Raw genomic sequence first — 17,265 nt, 5'->3', positions numbered from 1 at the left:
CATTTCATCCCAAAGTGACAGAGTATACATTTTTCTCTTGTGTACATGGAACATTATCAAGAATTGACCATATGTTGGGCCACTAAAATAACATCAGCAAATTCAGAAAAATTGAAGTTGTACCAAGCATATTTTCTGATCATAAAGCCTTGAAACTACAATTCAACTGAAAAAAAGAGGTAAAAAACCCCACAAAAATGTGTAAACTAAACAACATACTTTTAAAAAATGAATGAGTCAAAGAAGAAATAAGTGCAGAGATCAAAAGATATATACAGACAAATGAGAATGACAATACGACATATCAGAATCTCTGCGATGCAGCAAAAGCAGTAATAAGAGGGAAGTTCAAATCACTTCAGGCCTATATAAACAAGCAAGAGAGAGCCTAAGTCCAAGTAAACCACTTAACTTCACAACTTAAGGAACTAGAAAAAGAACAAAGAGAACCGAAAACCAGCCGAAGAAAGAAATAAAAATCAGAGCAGAAATAAATGAAATAGAGAACAGGAAAACTATAAAAAAATTAATAAAACAAGGAGCTGGTTCTTTGAAAAGATCAACAAAATTGAAAAACCCTTAGCAATACTTACCAAGGAAAAAAGAGAAAGGACTCATATAAACAAAATCCAAAATGAAAGAGGAGAAATCACCACAGATATCAAAGATATACAAAGAATTATTGTAGAATAATATGAAAAACTATATGCCACCAAATACAACAATCTAGAAGAAATGGATAAATTCCTAGAACAATACAACCTTCCTAGACTGAGTCATAAAGAAGGAGAAAGCCTAAACAGACCCATGAACAGGGAGGAAATAGAAAAAACTCCCCCAAAATAAAAGTCCAGGCTCAGTCGGCTATACTAGTGAATTCTATCAAACATTCAAAGAAGACTTGGTTCCTATTCTACTCAAAGTCTTCCAAAAAATTGAAGAAGAAGCAATACTTCCAAACACATTCTATGAGACCAAAATAATCCTCATACTGAAACCCAGCAAGGATGGCAAAAAAACCCCAAAACTACAGACCAATATCTCTAATGAATACAGATGCTAATATACTAAACAAAATACTAGCAAATCGAATACAACAACATATTAAAAAATAATACATCATGATCAACTGAGATTAATCTCAGAATCTCAAGGATGGTTCAACATATGTAAAACGGTTAAGGTAATACACCATATCAACAAAACGAAGAACAAAAACCACACGATCTTATCAATAGACGCAGAGCCCTGGCCGGTTGGCTCAGTGGTAGAGCATCAGCCTGGCGTGCAGAAGTCCCGGGTTCGATTCCCGGCCAGGGCACACAGGAGAAGCGCCCATCTGCTTCTCCACCCCTCCCCCTCTCCTTCCTCTCTATCTCTCTCTTCCCCTCCCACAGCGAGGCTCCATTGGAGCAAAGATGGCCCGGGCGCTGGGGATGGCTCCTTGGCCTCTGCCACAGGTGCTAGAGTGGCTCTGGTCGCAACAGAGCGACACCCCGGAGGGGCAGAGCATCGCCCCCTGGTGGGAAGAGTGTTGCCCCTTGGTGGGTGTGCTGGGTGGGTCCCGGTCTGGCACATGCGGGAGTTTGTCTGACTGTCTATGCCCGTTTCCAACTTTAGAAAAATTAAAAAAAAAATAGATGCAGAAAAGGCATTTGATAAAATACAACACAATTTTATGTTTAAACACTCAACAAAATGGGTATAGAAGGAAAATTTCTCAATATGATAAAGGCCATTTATGATAAACCATCAGCTAACATCATATTAAATGGCATAAAACTGAGGACTTTCCCCCTTAAGTCAGGAACAAGGCAGGGTTGTCCACTCTCTCCACTCTTACTTAACGTGGTGCTAGAAGTTTTAGCCTGAGCAATCAGACAAGATAAAGAAATAAAATGCATCAATATCGAAAAAGAAGAAGTAAAGGTTTCTCTTTTTGCTGATGATATGATCCTATACATTGAAAACCCCAGAGTCCACTAAAAGATTACTAGAAACAATAAACCAATACAGTAAGGTCGCAGGATACAAAATTAATATACAAAAGTCCATAGCCTTTCTATATGCAAACAACAAAACATTAGAAAACGAACTAAAAAAAACAACTCCCTTCATGATTGCAACAAAAAAAATAAAATACCTAGGAATAAACGTAACAAAGAATGTAAAGTACCTATATAATAAAAACTACAAAGCATTGTTAAGGGAAATCGAAGAAGAACAATGAATATTTTCCATTTCATTGTATCTTAGATAGAAAGAATAAATATAATCAAAATAACCATATTACCCAAAGCAATATACAAATTTAATGCAATTCCCATAAAAATTCCAATGTCATTTTTTAAAGAAATGAAACAAAAATCATCAGATTTATAAGGAAATATAAAAAATCCCAAATAGCCAAAGCAATTCTAAAGAAAAAGAACGAAGCTGGGGGCATTATAATACCTGACTTCAAATTATATTATAAAGGTATGACAATCAAAACAGCATGGTATTGGCAGAAAAATAGACACTCAGACCAATGGAACAGAATAGAAAGTCCAGAAATAAAGCCACATATATATGGTCAAATAGATTTTGATAAAGGGGCCAACAACACAGAATGGAGAAAAGAAAGCCTCTTTAACAAATGGTGCTGGGAAAACTGGAAAGCCACATGCGAAAGAGTGAAACTCGACTACAGTTTGTCCTCTTGTACTAAAATTAATTCAAAATGGATCAAAGACCTAAATATAAGACCTGATACAATAAAGTGCATAGAAGAAGACATAGGTACTAAACTTCTGGACCTGAGTTTTAAAGAGCATTTTATGAATTTGACTCAAAAAGCAAAATAAATGAAGGCAAAGATAAGTGAATGGGACCACATCAGACTAAGAAGTTTTTGCACAGCAAAAGAAACTGACAACAAAACAGACAGCCAACTAAATGGGAAATAATATTTTCAAACAACAGCTCAGGTAAGGTCCTAATATCTAAAATATACAAAGAACTCATAAAACTCAACAACAAACAAACAAACAATCAAATAAAAAAATGGGAAGAGGATATGAACAGTCACTTCTCCCAGGAAGAAATACAAATGGCCAACAAATATATGAAAAGATGCTCATCTTCATTAGTTATTAGAGAAATGCAAATCAAAACTATAATGATATACCACCTCACACCTGTTAGAATAGCTATTATCAACTTGACAGGTAATAGCAAGTGTTGGAGAGGCTGTGGAGAAAAAGGAACGCTCATCCACTGTTGGTGGGAATGTAAAGTAGTACAACCATTATGAAAGAAAGTATGGTTGTTCCTCAAAAAACTAAAAATAGAACGATGGTATGACCCAGCAATCCCTCTACTGGGTATATACCCCCTGAACTCAAAACATTGGTACGTAAAAACACATGCAGCATCATGTTCATTGCAGCATTATTCACAGTGGCCAAGACAAGGAAACAACCAAAAAGTCCTTCAATAGGTGACTGGATAAAGAGGATGTGGTACATATATTCTATGGAATACTACTCAGCCATAAGAAATGATGACATCGGATCATTTACAACAAAGTGGATGGATCTTAATAACATTATACAAAGTGAAATATATAAATCAGAAAAAACTAAGAACTCCATGATTCCATACATAGATGGGACATAAAAATGAGACTAAGAGACATGGACAAGAGTGTGGTGGTTACCTGGGGAGGGGGAGTGAGGAGAGGGAGGGAGAAAGGGGAGGGGAGGGGCACAAAAAACCAGATAGAACGTGACAGAGGGCAATTTGACTTTGGGTGATGGGTATGAAACATAATTGAATGACAAGATAACCTGGAGATGTTTTCTTTAAACATATGTACCCTAATTTATTAATGTCACCCCATTAAAATGAATAAAAATGTATAAAAAAGGAGACACACAAAAAGAAACAAAAGAACAAAACTATATTAACAGTAATTTGAAATCTCACCATTTCATTCAGTTTGAGAATCTAAGCACAGTGGGGTGGATGTACATTACTGTGTAACACCACTTAGTACTATCTCAATTCCTAAGGAAAAACAAAGTATTGCCAAGAACTGCTTCTCCTGAAGAGCAGACCACAATGTAACTCTAGCACTTATTATAGTAACTATGAATGGTGATTCTCATGCATTCTGTAAAGAATGGAATGAGAGGGTTGATATATATGGTCACTTTTGATCGTCTGTATACTGTGAGGTAATAGACCTGCTAAAGCCTAAGAATGAATGCTTTAAAGATATTTTAAGTGTGCTCTCTGCATTACTGGCTAAAGTTACAATGATGACCTGTTCCTTATGGTACTATCACAGACGCATGTCTTCCCTGTAATATGCCCTTCCAAACGCTGAACATATTTGAAGGAGAAACACGTGCATGGGTTGAATGTTTACAATAGCATCTGAATGGAGAAAAGACACTGTTTCTGATAGGCTGGGATATGAACGTTTTGATTTACAACTGCAAAATATGAAAGAAACAATGTGAGGAATATTCACAAAGCATTTCAACTAATCAGTATTCACATAGCTGATTTGTGTACAGTGTAAGACTTTCACATGAGATTGCTCTATTTTTAGCAAAGTATGTTTCCTTTTCCACACAGTAAAAATGTACTACTTTCCAAGTAACGTGGCTGGTATTCTTACATTTCTGAACATGAATGACCAAGAAAGACTGAGTTTATATTAATGTTAGGATATCTTCTGGAGCTTAGTATTATGTACAGTTTGACATTAGAGGTAGAATAATGGAAAGTTTAAAAAATATTTTTATTTTAGTGTTAAAATACATCTTGGGTCATCTTTAAAGAGGCAGTTCAGTTTAGGCTGTAGTTATCTGGAATTTGGTTCAGGCTGAGGGTAAACATGACAGGACACATATTGGTTGCTTTATAATGGTCCTTTGATTCTGCACGTACCTTCTTTCAAGTATTGTGTGAAATCTAGGATACATCTTTAGTTTTAACTTATGACACAGGTGTAATGTTTTCTGTACATGTGCATTGAAGTTGGACTTGCTGTTAATGTTAGCTACATGACTGAAATTACTTTCAAATTAGGGGTTAACTTGTGTTCTCTAAAGGGTATGTAACTCTATTTACACAATGATGTCACACTTTACCGTCAGGAATCTGATTGTATATTCAACTCAATATGCTGGTAATGGTGCAGTTCATAAATAAAGCAGTTTTTGGTTAAAGGAAGATGTTCTGTAATCTAAGTGTGCAAGATTTGCCTGAGCTGAAAATAGACACAAGTTAAAAATCAAACCTGAAGTTAATTTTACAGCAGTGTCAAACAGATGCATGAGCAAAGCTAACTCAAACACTTGAAACTCATTTTAGCAAGGATTTCAAATACAATGAAAAGCTAAATCTGACATGTTAAAGTATTAACCATTGCCTTGGAAGAATATAGTCCCCTTTAAAGTATGATCTAATCTTTACACAACTTCTTACCAAACTTATATTACCCGTAATTTGAAATCTCATCATTTCAGGTTCAAGAATCAAAGCACAGCAATGAACGTACGTATTGTGTAACAGAACAGACTGCTATCTCAATCCCTAAGGAAAAACATAGTATTGGCAAGCACTGCTTTTCATGAGGAGCAGGCCACAATGTAACTCTAGCAAATTCGAGGCTAAGTATGAGTGGTGATGTTTGTGCATTTTGTAAAGAATGGAATGAAAGGGTTGATATATGTATGGTAACTTTTGAACATCTGTATATTGTGGGTGTTATAGACAGTGCTTAACCTTACAGAATGCTTTAAAGCTATTTTAAGTGTGCTCTCTATTAATGGCTGAAAGTACAAAGATAATCTGTTCCTTATAGTACAAACACATACACATGTATCACCTGCAATGTGCTCTTCCAAATGCTGTACATATATACCAAAGAGAAAAAAAAAAAAGTGTATGAGTTGAATGTTTAAAATGGCATCCGAGTGGAAACATGGCACTGTTTCAGATATGGCGGGATCTGAATATTTTGATTTAACTCTGTAAAGTGTGAAATAAATAATGTGATGAATATTGACAATGCATTTAAAGTAATCAATATACACACCATCTGTTTCAGTTTACTTCCGTATTTCCTCAGTCTAAATATGGGGATCAGGCCCTGGCCGGTTGGCTCAGCGGTAGAGCGTCGGCCTAGCGTGCGGAGGACCCGGGTTTGATTCCGGCCAGGGCACACAGGAGAAGCGCCCATTTGCTTCTCCACCCCTCCGCCGCGCTTTCCTCTCTGTCTCTCTCCTCCCCTCCCGCAGCCAAGGCTCCATTGGAGCAAAGATGGCCCGGGCGCTGGGGATGGCTCTGTGGCCTCTGCCTCAGGCGCTAGAGTGGCTCTGGTCGCAACATGGCGACGCCCAGGATGGGCAGAGCATCGCCCCCTGGTGGGCAGAGCGTCGCCCCTGGTGGGCGTGCCGGGTGGATCCCGGTCGGGCGCATGCGGGAGTCTGTCTGACTGTCTCTCCCTGTTTCCAGCTTCAGAAAAATGAAAAAAAAAAAAAAAGAAAAAAAAAAAATAAATATGGGGATCAGTGTCACAGACAGCTGGCAAGTGAGGCTTTCATTTTGTGTAGCAAGAATTTTTTATTGTAGCAAAATATGTATTAAAATTTACCATTTTACAATTTTTTTAAAAATAATTTTATTTTTTTTAATGGGGTGACATCAATAAATCAGGATACATATATTCAAAGATAACAAGTCCAGGTTATCTTGTCGTTCAATTATGTTGCATATCCACCACCCAAATTCAGATTGTCCTCTGTCACCTTCTATCTTGTTTTCTTTGTGCCCCTCCCCACCCCCTTTCCCTCTCCCATTCCCCCCTCCCTCCCGTAACCACCACACTCTTATCAATGTCTCTTAGTTTCACTATTATGTCCCACATACGTATGGAATAATACAGTTCCTGGTTTTTTCTGATTTACTTATTTCGCTTCGTATCATGTTATCAAGATCCCATCATTTTGCTGTAAATGTTCCGATGTCATCATTTCTTATGGCTGAGTAGTATTCCATAGTGTATATGTGCCACATCTTCTTTATCCAGTCATCTATTGATGGGCTTTTTGGTTGATTCCATGTCCTGGCCACTGTGAACAATGCTGCAATAAACATGGGGCTGCATGTGTCTTTACGTATTAATGTTTCTGAGTTTTTGGGATATATACCCGGTAGAGGGATTGCTGGGTCATAAGGTAGTTCTATTTGCAGTTTTTTGAGGAACCACCATACTTTCTTCCATAATGGTTGTACTACTTTACATTCCCACCAACAGTGTATGAGGGTTCCTTTTTCTCCACAGCCTCTCCAACATTTGCTATTACCTGTCTTGCTAATAATAGCTAATCAAACAGGTGTGAGGTGGTATCTCATTGCTGTTTTGATTTGCATTTCTCTAATAGCTAAAGAAGATGAGCATCTTTTCATATATCTGTTGGCCATTTGTATTTCTTCCTGGGAGAAGTGTCTATTCATATCCTCTTCCCATTTTTTTATTGGATTGTTTGTTTGTTTGTTGTTGAGTTTTATGAGTTCTTTGTATATTTTGGATATTAGGCCCTTATCTGAGCTTTTGTATATTTTGGATATTAGGCCCTTATCTGAGCTTTTGTTTGAAAATATCATTTCCCATTTAGTTGGCTTTCTGTTTATTTTGTTATCAGTTTCTCTTGCTGAGCAAAAACTTCTTAGTCTGATGTAGTCCCATTCATTAATTTTTGCCTTCACTTCTCTTGCCTGTGGAGTCAAATTCATAAAATGCTCTTTAAAACCCAGGTCCATGAGTTGAGTACCTATGTCTTCTTCTATGTACTTAATTGTTTCAGGTCTTATGTTTAGATCTTTGATCCATTTTGAGTTAATTTTTGTACAGGGGGAGAGACTGTAGTCCATTTTCATTCTTTTGCATGTGGCTTTCCAGTTTTCCCAGCACCATTTATTGAAGAGGCTTTCTTTTCTCCATTGTGTGTTGTTGGTCTCTTTATCAAATATTATTTGACTATATATATGTGGTTTTATTTCTGGACTTTCTATTCTGTTCCATTGGTCTGAGTGTCTATTTTTCTGCCAATACCATGCTGTTTTGATTGTCGTGGTCCTATAATAGAGTTTGAAGTCAGGTATTGTAATGCCCCCAGCTTCATTCTTTTTCTTTAGAATTGCTTTGGCTATTCGGGGTTTTTTATAGTTCCATATAAATCTGATGATTTTTTGCTCTATTTCTTTGAAAAACGTCATTGGAAGTTTGATGGGAATTGCATTAAATTTGTATATTGCTTTGGGTAATATAGCCATCTTGATTATATTTATTCTTCCTAGCCAAGAACAAGGTATATTCTTCCATCTCATTATATCTTTTTCGATTTCCCTTAACAATGGTTTATAGTTTTCATTATATAAGTCCTTTACATTCTTTGTTATGTTTATTTCTAAGTATTTTATTTTTTTTGTTGCAATCATGAAGGGGATTATTCTTTTGAGTTCCTTCTCAGTTGTTTCATTGTTGGCATATAGAAAGGCTATTGACTTCTGTATGTTAATTTTGTATCCTGCGACCTTACTGTATTGGATTATTGTTTCTAGTAGTCTTTTTGTGGATTCTTTGGGGTTTTCAATGTATAGGATCATATCATCTGCAAAAAGTGATACCTTTACTTCTTCTTTTCCGATATGGATGCCTTTTATTTCTTTGTCTTGTCTGATTGCTCTGGCTAGAACCTCTAGTACCACATTAAATAAGAGTGGAGAGAGTGGACAACCCTGTCTTGTTTCTGATTTAAGGGGGAAAGCCTTCAGTTTAGTGCCATTTAATATGATGTTAGCTGATGGTTTATCATATATGGCCTTTATCATGTTGAGATATTTTCCTTCTATACCCATTTTGTTGAGAGTCTTAAACATAAAATTGTGTTGTATTTTATCGAAAGCCTTTTCTGCGTCTATTGATAAGATCATGTGGTTTTTGTTCTTTGTTTTGTTGATATGGTGTATTACGTTAACCGTTTTACGTATGTTGAACCATCCTTGAGATTCTGGGATGAATCCCACTTGATCATGATGTATTATTTTTTTAATATGTTGTTGTATTCGATTTGCTAGTATTTTGTTTAGTATTTTAGCATCTGTATTCATTAGAGATATTGGTCTGTAGTTTTCTTTTTTTGTACCATCCTTGCCTGGTTTTGGTATGAGGGTTATGCTGGCCTCATAAAATGTGTTTGGAAGTATTGCTTCTTCTTCAATTTTTTGGAAGACTTTGAGTAGAATAGGAACCAAGTCTTCTTTGAATGTTTGATAAAATTCACTGGTATAGCCGTCAGGGCCTGGACTTTTATTTTTGGGGAGGTTTTTAATGGTTTTTTCTATTTCTTCTCTACTGATAGGTCTGTTTAGGCTTTCTGCTTCTTCTTGACTCAGTCTAGGAAGGTTGTATTGTTCGAGGAATTTATCCATTTCTTCTAGGTTGTTGAATTTAGTGGCATAAAGTTTTTCATAGTATTCTACAATAATTCTTTGTATATCTACGGTGTCCGTGGTGATTTCTCCTCTTTCATTTTGGATTTTGTTTATATGAGTTCTTTCTCTTTTTTCCTTGGTAAGTCTTGCCAAGGATTTGTCAATTTTGTTGATCTTTTCAGAGAACCAGCTCCTTGTTCTATAAATTTTTTCTATAGTTTTTCTGTTCTCTAATTCATTTATTTCTGCTCTGATTTTTATTATCTCCTTTCTTCGGCTGGTTTTGGGTTGTCTTTGTTCTTCTTTTTCTAGTTCCTTAAGGTGAGAAGTTAAGTGGTTCACTTGGGCTCTCTCTTGTTTGTTCATATATGCCTGAAGTGATATGAACTTCCCTCTTATCACTGCTTTTGCTGCATCCCATAGATTCTGATATGTCGTATTGTCATTTTCATTAGTCTGTATATATCTTTTGATCTCTGCACTTATTTCTTCTTTGACCCATTCATTTTTTAAAAGTATGTTGTTTAGTTTCCACATTTTTGTGGGATTTTTTTCCTCTTTTTTGCAGTTGCATTGTAGTTTCAAGGCTTTATGATCAGAAAATATGCTTGGTACAACTTCAATTTTTCTGAATTTGCTGATGTTGTTTTTGTGGCCCAACATATGGTCAATTCTTGAGAATGATCCATGTACACTGGAGAAAAATGTATACTCTGTCACTTTGGGATAAAATGTCCTGTAGATGTCTATCATATCCAGGTGCTCTAGTGTTTTGTTTAAGGCCACTATGTCTTTATTGATTCTCTGTTTGGATGACCGATCTAGAGCCGTCAGAGGTGTATTGAGGTCTCCAAGTATGATTGTGTTTTTGTCAGTTTTTGTTTTAAGATCAATAAGTAGCTGTCTTATATATTTTGGTACTCCTTGGTTTGGTACATATATATTAAGAATTGTTATGTCTTCTTGATTCACTGTCCCCTTAGCCATTATGAAATGGCCATTTTTGTCTCTGAGTACTTTTCCTGTCTTTTAGTCCGCATTATCTGATATGAGTATTGCTACACCTGCTTTTTTTTGGATGTTATTTGTTTGGAGTATTGTTTTCCAGCCTTTCACTTTGAATTTGTTTTTACCCTTGTTACTTAGATGAGTTTCTTGTAGGCAGCATACAGTTGGATTTTCTTTTTTAATCCATTCTGCTACTCTCTGCCTTTTTATTGGTGAGCTTAATCCGTTTACATTTAGTGTAATTATTGATACTTGTGAGTTCCCTATTGCCATTTTGTATCTTGCTTTCTGTTAGTTTTCTGTCTTGTTTGATCCTTCTCTTTCGTTTTTCTATCTTTTGTTTTTATTTGGTTGTATTCCATACATCTTTCCACCGTTGCTATCTTTTTTATCTCATGTGCTTCTGTGGTGGTTTTTTCAATGATGGTTACCTTTGAGTAATGAAAAGGGTCCCTACCCTGTTCATTGTAGCGAACTATTTTGTGAGTTCATTTGCACTCCATCGTCCTTTGCTACTGTTAATCTCCATCTTCTCCCCTTCTTTCTTTTTGTTGTTGTCACAGTTTAAATTTGGTTTTATTGTGTTCTTCTTGGAGCTTATACTTGTGGCTCTGTTTTTTTTTTTGTTCTTGGTATCTGATTGGAGAACCCCCTTTAGTAATTCCTGGAGTGGGTGTTTTCTGATGATAAATTCCCTCATCTTTTCTGTATCTGTGAATGTTTTTATTTCTCCTTCATATTTGAAGGATAGCTATGATAGGTATAGTATTTGTGGCTGAAAGTTCCTCTCTTTCAGGACTTTAAATATTGGGGTCCACTCTCTTCTAGCTTGTAGAGTTTCTGCTGAGAAATCCGATGATAATCTAATGGGCCTTCCTTTATATGTTGTATTCTTCTTTTCCCTGGCTGCCTTGAGAATTTTTTCTTTGCTGTTGGTTTGTGCCAATTTTATTATGATATGCCTTGGAGTAGGTTTGTTGGGGTTAAGAAAACTTGGTGTTCTGTTTGCTTCTTGAACTTGAGGCTTTAGTTCCTTCCACAGGCTTGGGAAGTTCTCATCTATTATTTGTTTGAGTATGTTCTCCATTCCATTACTCCATTCCATTTTCTCTCTCTTCTCCCTCTGATATACCTATTATTCTTATGTTATTCTTTTTGATGGAGTCAGATAATTCTTGTAGGGCTATCTCATTTTTTTAAATTTTTGAGTCTCTTTCTTCTTCTCTCTGTTGTGCCTCAAGTTGCTTGTCTTCTATTTCACTAATCCTCTCTTCTATCTGACCTGTTCTATTAGCTAAGCTTGTTACTTCATTTTTCAGCTCGTGAATTGAGTTTTTCATCTCTGTTTGATTTGTTTTTATAGTTTCAATTTCCTTGGACATATATTCTTTGTGTTCATTAAGTTCTTTTCTGAGCTCCCTAAATTGCCTTTCTGTGTTTTCTTGTATATCTCGGAGGATTTTTAGGATTTCTATCTTGAATTCTCTGTCATTTAGCTCCAAGGTTTCCAATATATTAAATTTTTTCTCCATAGATTTTTCCTCATCTAGCTGTGTTACCTCTCTTTCTTTTGTATCCATGATATTCGATTTTCTCTTCCTTAATGGCATATTTGGGTGTATTGCGAAGCATCTGGAGGCTCCAAGTATAGGTTTTTCTGTTTCTGGTTGAAGATCTTGTTGAGTTTTGGGGGAGATTTATCGGTATCATTTCCTACCCCGCCATTACTCTGACGTCATCCATTTTACAATTTTTAAGAATATTTTTTTTAAAGTCTTTTTATTTTTTTATTTTATTCTTTTTTACTTTTCCAAAGCTGGAAACGGGGAGGCAGTCAGACAGACTACCGCATGCGCCTGACCGGGATCCACCCGGCACGCCACCAGGGGGCGATGCTCTGCCCATCTGGGGCGTCGCTCTGTCGCGACCAGAGCCACTCTAGCGCCTGGGGCAGAGGCCAAGGAGCCATCCCCAGCGCCTGGGCCATTCTTGCTCCAATGGAGCCTTGGCTGCGGGAGGGGAAGAGAGAGACAGAGAGGAAGGAGGGGAGGGGTGGAGAAGCAGATGGGCGCTTCTCCTGTGTGCCCTGGCCGGGAATCGAACCCGGGACTCCTGCACTCCAGGCCGATGCTCTACCACTGAGCCAAACGGCCAGGGCCCTTTTAAGAATATTTTTAAAGAAAAAAACCTGTCTATAGCACATTATAACTTGTATGAAATATTAATTAAACAACACAAAAGTGTGTGGGTATTTTCATTTAAAAGACTTTTTTCTTCTTTTTTATTTTAGAGCAATGGGAAGAGAGAGAGAGGGAGAAGGAGGAGAGTAGCAGGAAGCATAAACTCCCATATGTGCCTTGACCAGGCAAGCTCAGAGTTTTGAACGAGCATCCTCAGAGTTCCAGGTCAACACTTTCTCTACTGCACGATCATAGGTCAGGCCTCATTTAAAAGGCTTTTAAAAGAGGTTCTACTAGATGCCCCAAAGACTCTGTTACATTTACCATAATTTCTCTATGCCTAAAATAAATTTTTACTTTGTTAAATCTTTACAAATAAAGTAGGAATATGAGATTTCCATGCTAACTTTTTTGACTTAACAAGCTTTACACTGTGAAATCTTTTAAAAAATAATGTGGTTTTTAAAAATTATTTTCGAGAAGAGAGATTTGTTCTTCCACTTATTTATGCATTCATTGGTTGTTTTTTGTATGTGCCCTGACCCGGGGTCAAGTCTGCAACCTTAGCGTACCAGGACAAGGCACTAAACATATGACCTACCCAGCCAGGGCTAAGAAAGATCTCTTGATAATTGAGTTTGAATATGACAGCAAAAAGGAAGGCATTTGGTAGAAAAGTCAACTAGAATCAAAATTACAAAAATTTAATTGATAACATTAAATCTTGTCTAAGTTCATTTCTCTTTTCACCTAAAAATAAATATACCACTGGTTATTCTGGTTTTGAATGGAATTAACCATCATGCTATTCTCTTATAAAGAAATATACTATGTATTATTATTATTTTTTTTTCATTTTTTTCATTTTTCTGAAGCTGGAAACAGGGAGAGACAGACAGACTCCCGCATGCGCCCGACCGGGATCCACCCGGCACGCCTACCAGGGGCGACGCTCTGCCCACCAGGGGGCGATGCTCTGCCCATCCTGGGCGTCGCCATGTTGCGACCAGAGCCACTCTAGCGTCTGAGGCAGAGGCCACAGAGCCATCCCCAGGGCCCGGGCCATCTCTGCTCCAATGGAGCCTTGGCTGTGGGAGGGGAAGAGAGAGACAGAGAGGAAAGCGCGGCGGAGGGGTGGAGAAGCAAATGGGCGCTTCTCCTGTGTGCCCTGGCCAGGAATCGAACCCGGGTCCTCCGCACGCTAGGCCGATGCTCTACCGCTGAGCCAACTGGCCAGGGCTACTATGTATTATTTAATAAAGTTTGCTAAAGTTTTTATTTATGTTCTCATAAGTAAAGAATGTAAAATAAATAATGAAATATTTTATTTTTAAAATGTTGTAAATCACTTAGCTAATAACTTCAAATTATAACTGATAAATATACATTTAGAGTCCTATTAAGCCCTGATGTGCACAGGGAAACTATTCTTCTTGCCGTGTAATTACAGTATTTTTCTTAGTAATTGTCAGTGTGTATAAGAATTGTTAAGATTTTACTCTGGCACTTCCTTTATCTCTAGATACTCAGTTTGAGTACAAAGGAGAGATTCTGACTCAGTTTCTTTTTTAATTCAGTTACTGTATTTTAAAACTTATATGAAATTGCAAATATACATTAGAGGTTCAATTCCATTAAAATTTTTATCCACTTTCAAAAAGTACCATACTTCCCCATGTGTAAGACACATCTTAATTTGAGGGTCCCAAACCTGAAAAAAAAAGTATTACATAGTAAGGTATTGAACTTAAGTTTCAGTCATCATAAAATTCATACAACTCCTCATCACTGTCAAAATGATCATCCATTACTAGCCTGTCCTCATCTGTGTCTGATGATGAATCAGTCTTCCACGAACACAAACACAAGTGTGAAAAAGAGGGAAATGCAAGTAAAATACGTTATAACCACTGTATAAGATGCACTCAGTTTTTAGACCTCAAATATACATGAACTCTCATTTAATCTTTAGAAAAATTTAATGATTATCTTACTCTCTTCACAATAGGCTTAGTCATCACTGCTGGTTTTAGAAGTAATTTTAAATAAATTTTATTGTTAAAATATAAAACCTCCCCTGGCCGGTTGGCTCAGCGGTAGAGCGTCGGCCTAGCATGCGGAGGACCCGGGTTCAATTCCCGGCCAGGGCACACAGGAGAAGCGCCCATTTGCTTCTCCACCCCTCCGCCGCGCTTTCCTCTCTGTCTCTCTCTTCCCCTCCCGCAGCCAAGGCTCCATTGGAGCAGAGATGGCCCGGGCGCTGGGGATGGCTCTGTGGCCTCTGCCTCAGGCGCTAGAGTGGCTCTGGTCGAAATATGGCGACGCCCAGGATGGGCAGAGCATCGCCCCCTGGTGGGCAGAGCGTCGCCCCTGGTGGGCGTGCCGGGTGGATCCCGGTCGGGCACATGCGGGAGTCTATCTGACCATCTCTCCCCATTTCCAGCTTCAGAAAAAAAAATAAATAAATTAAAAAAAAAAAAATATATATATATATATAAAACCTCTATAAGTGGAATAGTGGGGTCAAAGGGCAATTTCATTTCTAATTTTTTGAGAAATCTCAGTACTGTTTTCCACAGTGGCTGCACCAGTCTGCATTCCCACCAGTAGTGCAGGAGGGTTCTCCTTTCTCCACGTCCTCGCCAGCACCTATTGTGTATTGTTTTGTTAATGAGCATCATTCTGACTGGTGTGAGGTGGTATCTCATTGTGATTTTAATTTGCATTTCTCTAATGATTAGTGATGTTGAACATTTTTTCATCTGTCTATTGGCCATCTATCTGTATGTCCTCTTTGGAGAAGTGTCTATTTATTTCTTGTGCCCATTTTTTGATTGGATTGTTTGTCTTCCTGGTGTTGAGTTTTACAAGTTCTTTGTAAATTTTGGTTATGAACCCCTTATCAGATGTATTGTCTAATATGTTCTCCCATTATGTGGTTTGTCTTTTTATTCTGTTTATATTGTCTTTAGCTGTGCAAAAGCTTTTTAGTTTGATATAGTCCCATTTGATATAGTCTATCCTGTCTTTTATTTCATTTGCCTGTGGAGATAAATCAGCAAATATATTGCTGTGAGAAATGTCAGTGAGCTTACTGCCTATGTTTTTTTCTAGGATGCTTATGGTTTCACGATTTACATTCAAGTCCTTTATAGGAATATATCCCAAGGACACCATATCACCGACTGAAAAAATAAATGCATCCCCATGTTTATGGCAGAATTGTTTACAATAGCAAAGATCTGGAAACAGCCCAAGTGTCCATCAGTGGACTAAAAAGCTGTGGTACATATATACAATGGAATACTATGGGGTTATGAAAAAGAAGAAAATATTACCTTTTGCAACAATATGGAGGGACCTGGAAACTATTATGTTGAGTGAAATAAGCCAGGCAGAGAAAGAAAAATATCATATGACTTCACTCATTTGAGAAATCCAAGGAATAATGAGAACTAAGGAACAGAATTGAGACAGAGGAGGGATCAAAGGGACCAGAGAAAAAGAGGACACAATGAAAGTGGACAATAAGATAGGATAAACCTGAAGGGAAGGGGGGAGAGCACTGTAGGGAGGGGGCAGGGAGATGTTGAGGGGAAAATGGGGGATGGGGGATGCATTTGGGGTGACCCTAGAATCTATGTAAACACACTTAATTAAATAAAAAGATATAAAACCTCAATCCTTCAACAGCAACAAAAAGCCTATTATGCACATGGTGTTTTAGAAAATATGTTTAAATGAGGTCTTGTTCCCTTTTTATTTCTTTTTGTATTTCTCCAGAGTAAGAAATTGAGGGGTTGCAGACAGACAGACTCCTGCATGCGCCCAACCAGGTTCTGCCAGGCAACCTCATCAAGGGGCTATGCTTGGCCCATCTGGAGTGTTGCTCGGCTCAACTGGAGCCATTCTAGTGCCTGAGGTGGAGGCCATGGAGCCATCTTCAGAGCCTGGGCCAACTTTGCTCCAATGGAACCTTGGCTGTGGGAGGGGAAGAGAGAGATAGAGAGAAAGGAGAGGAAGAAGGTTGGAGAAGGAAATTGGCTCTTCTCCTGTGTGCCCTCACTGGAAATCGAACCCAGGACTTCCACATGCTTGGCCGATGCTCTACCACTAAGCCAACCAGCCAGGGTGAGGTTTTGTTCCATATTTAAGGCTCTACATATAAGAAGAAATGGTAACAGCTATCAGAATTTAGGAAGAATTTTGAGCTCAAAGCAACCAAGAAGAAAACATAAAGAGGTGGAAATTTCAAGAAAGCTTGGGAAGACATTAAGATTCTCACTTAAATAGAACAAAAAATAAAAGCCAACTTTAATTAAATCTCAAAGGGCACATAAGCTGGTACTTCAGTTATATAACATTTTGTTAGTAGAACAGGCTTGTGCCTTCTATTGCCATCTTCAAATTCACTAACTTTTTTCTGTAGCATACAAATCTGCAGTTAATGCCATCCAAAATCAGAAAAAAAAATGCAAAGGAGAGGCAAATTCCAATGGAATAGTAAATTTTATGACAACTGCAGATACTCCAGTGCTTTCAGTCTTTTGTATAGTGCATTTTTACCAATGAAATAAAAGTT

At 37.6% G+C, this 17,265-nt stretch overlaps 1 non-coding gene across 1 annotated transcript; it reads right to left on the bottom strand.

The window, feature by feature from the left end:
• Window positions 1-12,585: 12,585 nt before the first annotated feature.
• On the bottom strand, window positions 12,586-12,661 carry TRNAS-GGA (transfer RNA serine (anticodon GGA)). Its single transcript has one exon. It is a non-coding gene; the product is annotated as a tRNA-Ser (tRNA).
• Window positions 12,662-17,265: the final 4,604 nt, after the last annotated feature.

This window comes from Saccopteryx bilineata, unplaced genomic scaffold (assembly GCF_036850765.1).
Source record: "Saccopteryx bilineata isolate mSacBil1 unplaced genomic scaffold, mSacBil1_pri_phased_curated manual_scaffold_284, whole genome shotgun sequence".
Lineage (NCBI taxonomy): Eukaryota > Metazoa > Chordata > Mammalia > Chiroptera > Emballonuridae > Saccopteryx > Saccopteryx bilineata.
This window is presented reverse-complemented; position numbering and strand designations above follow the sequence as displayed.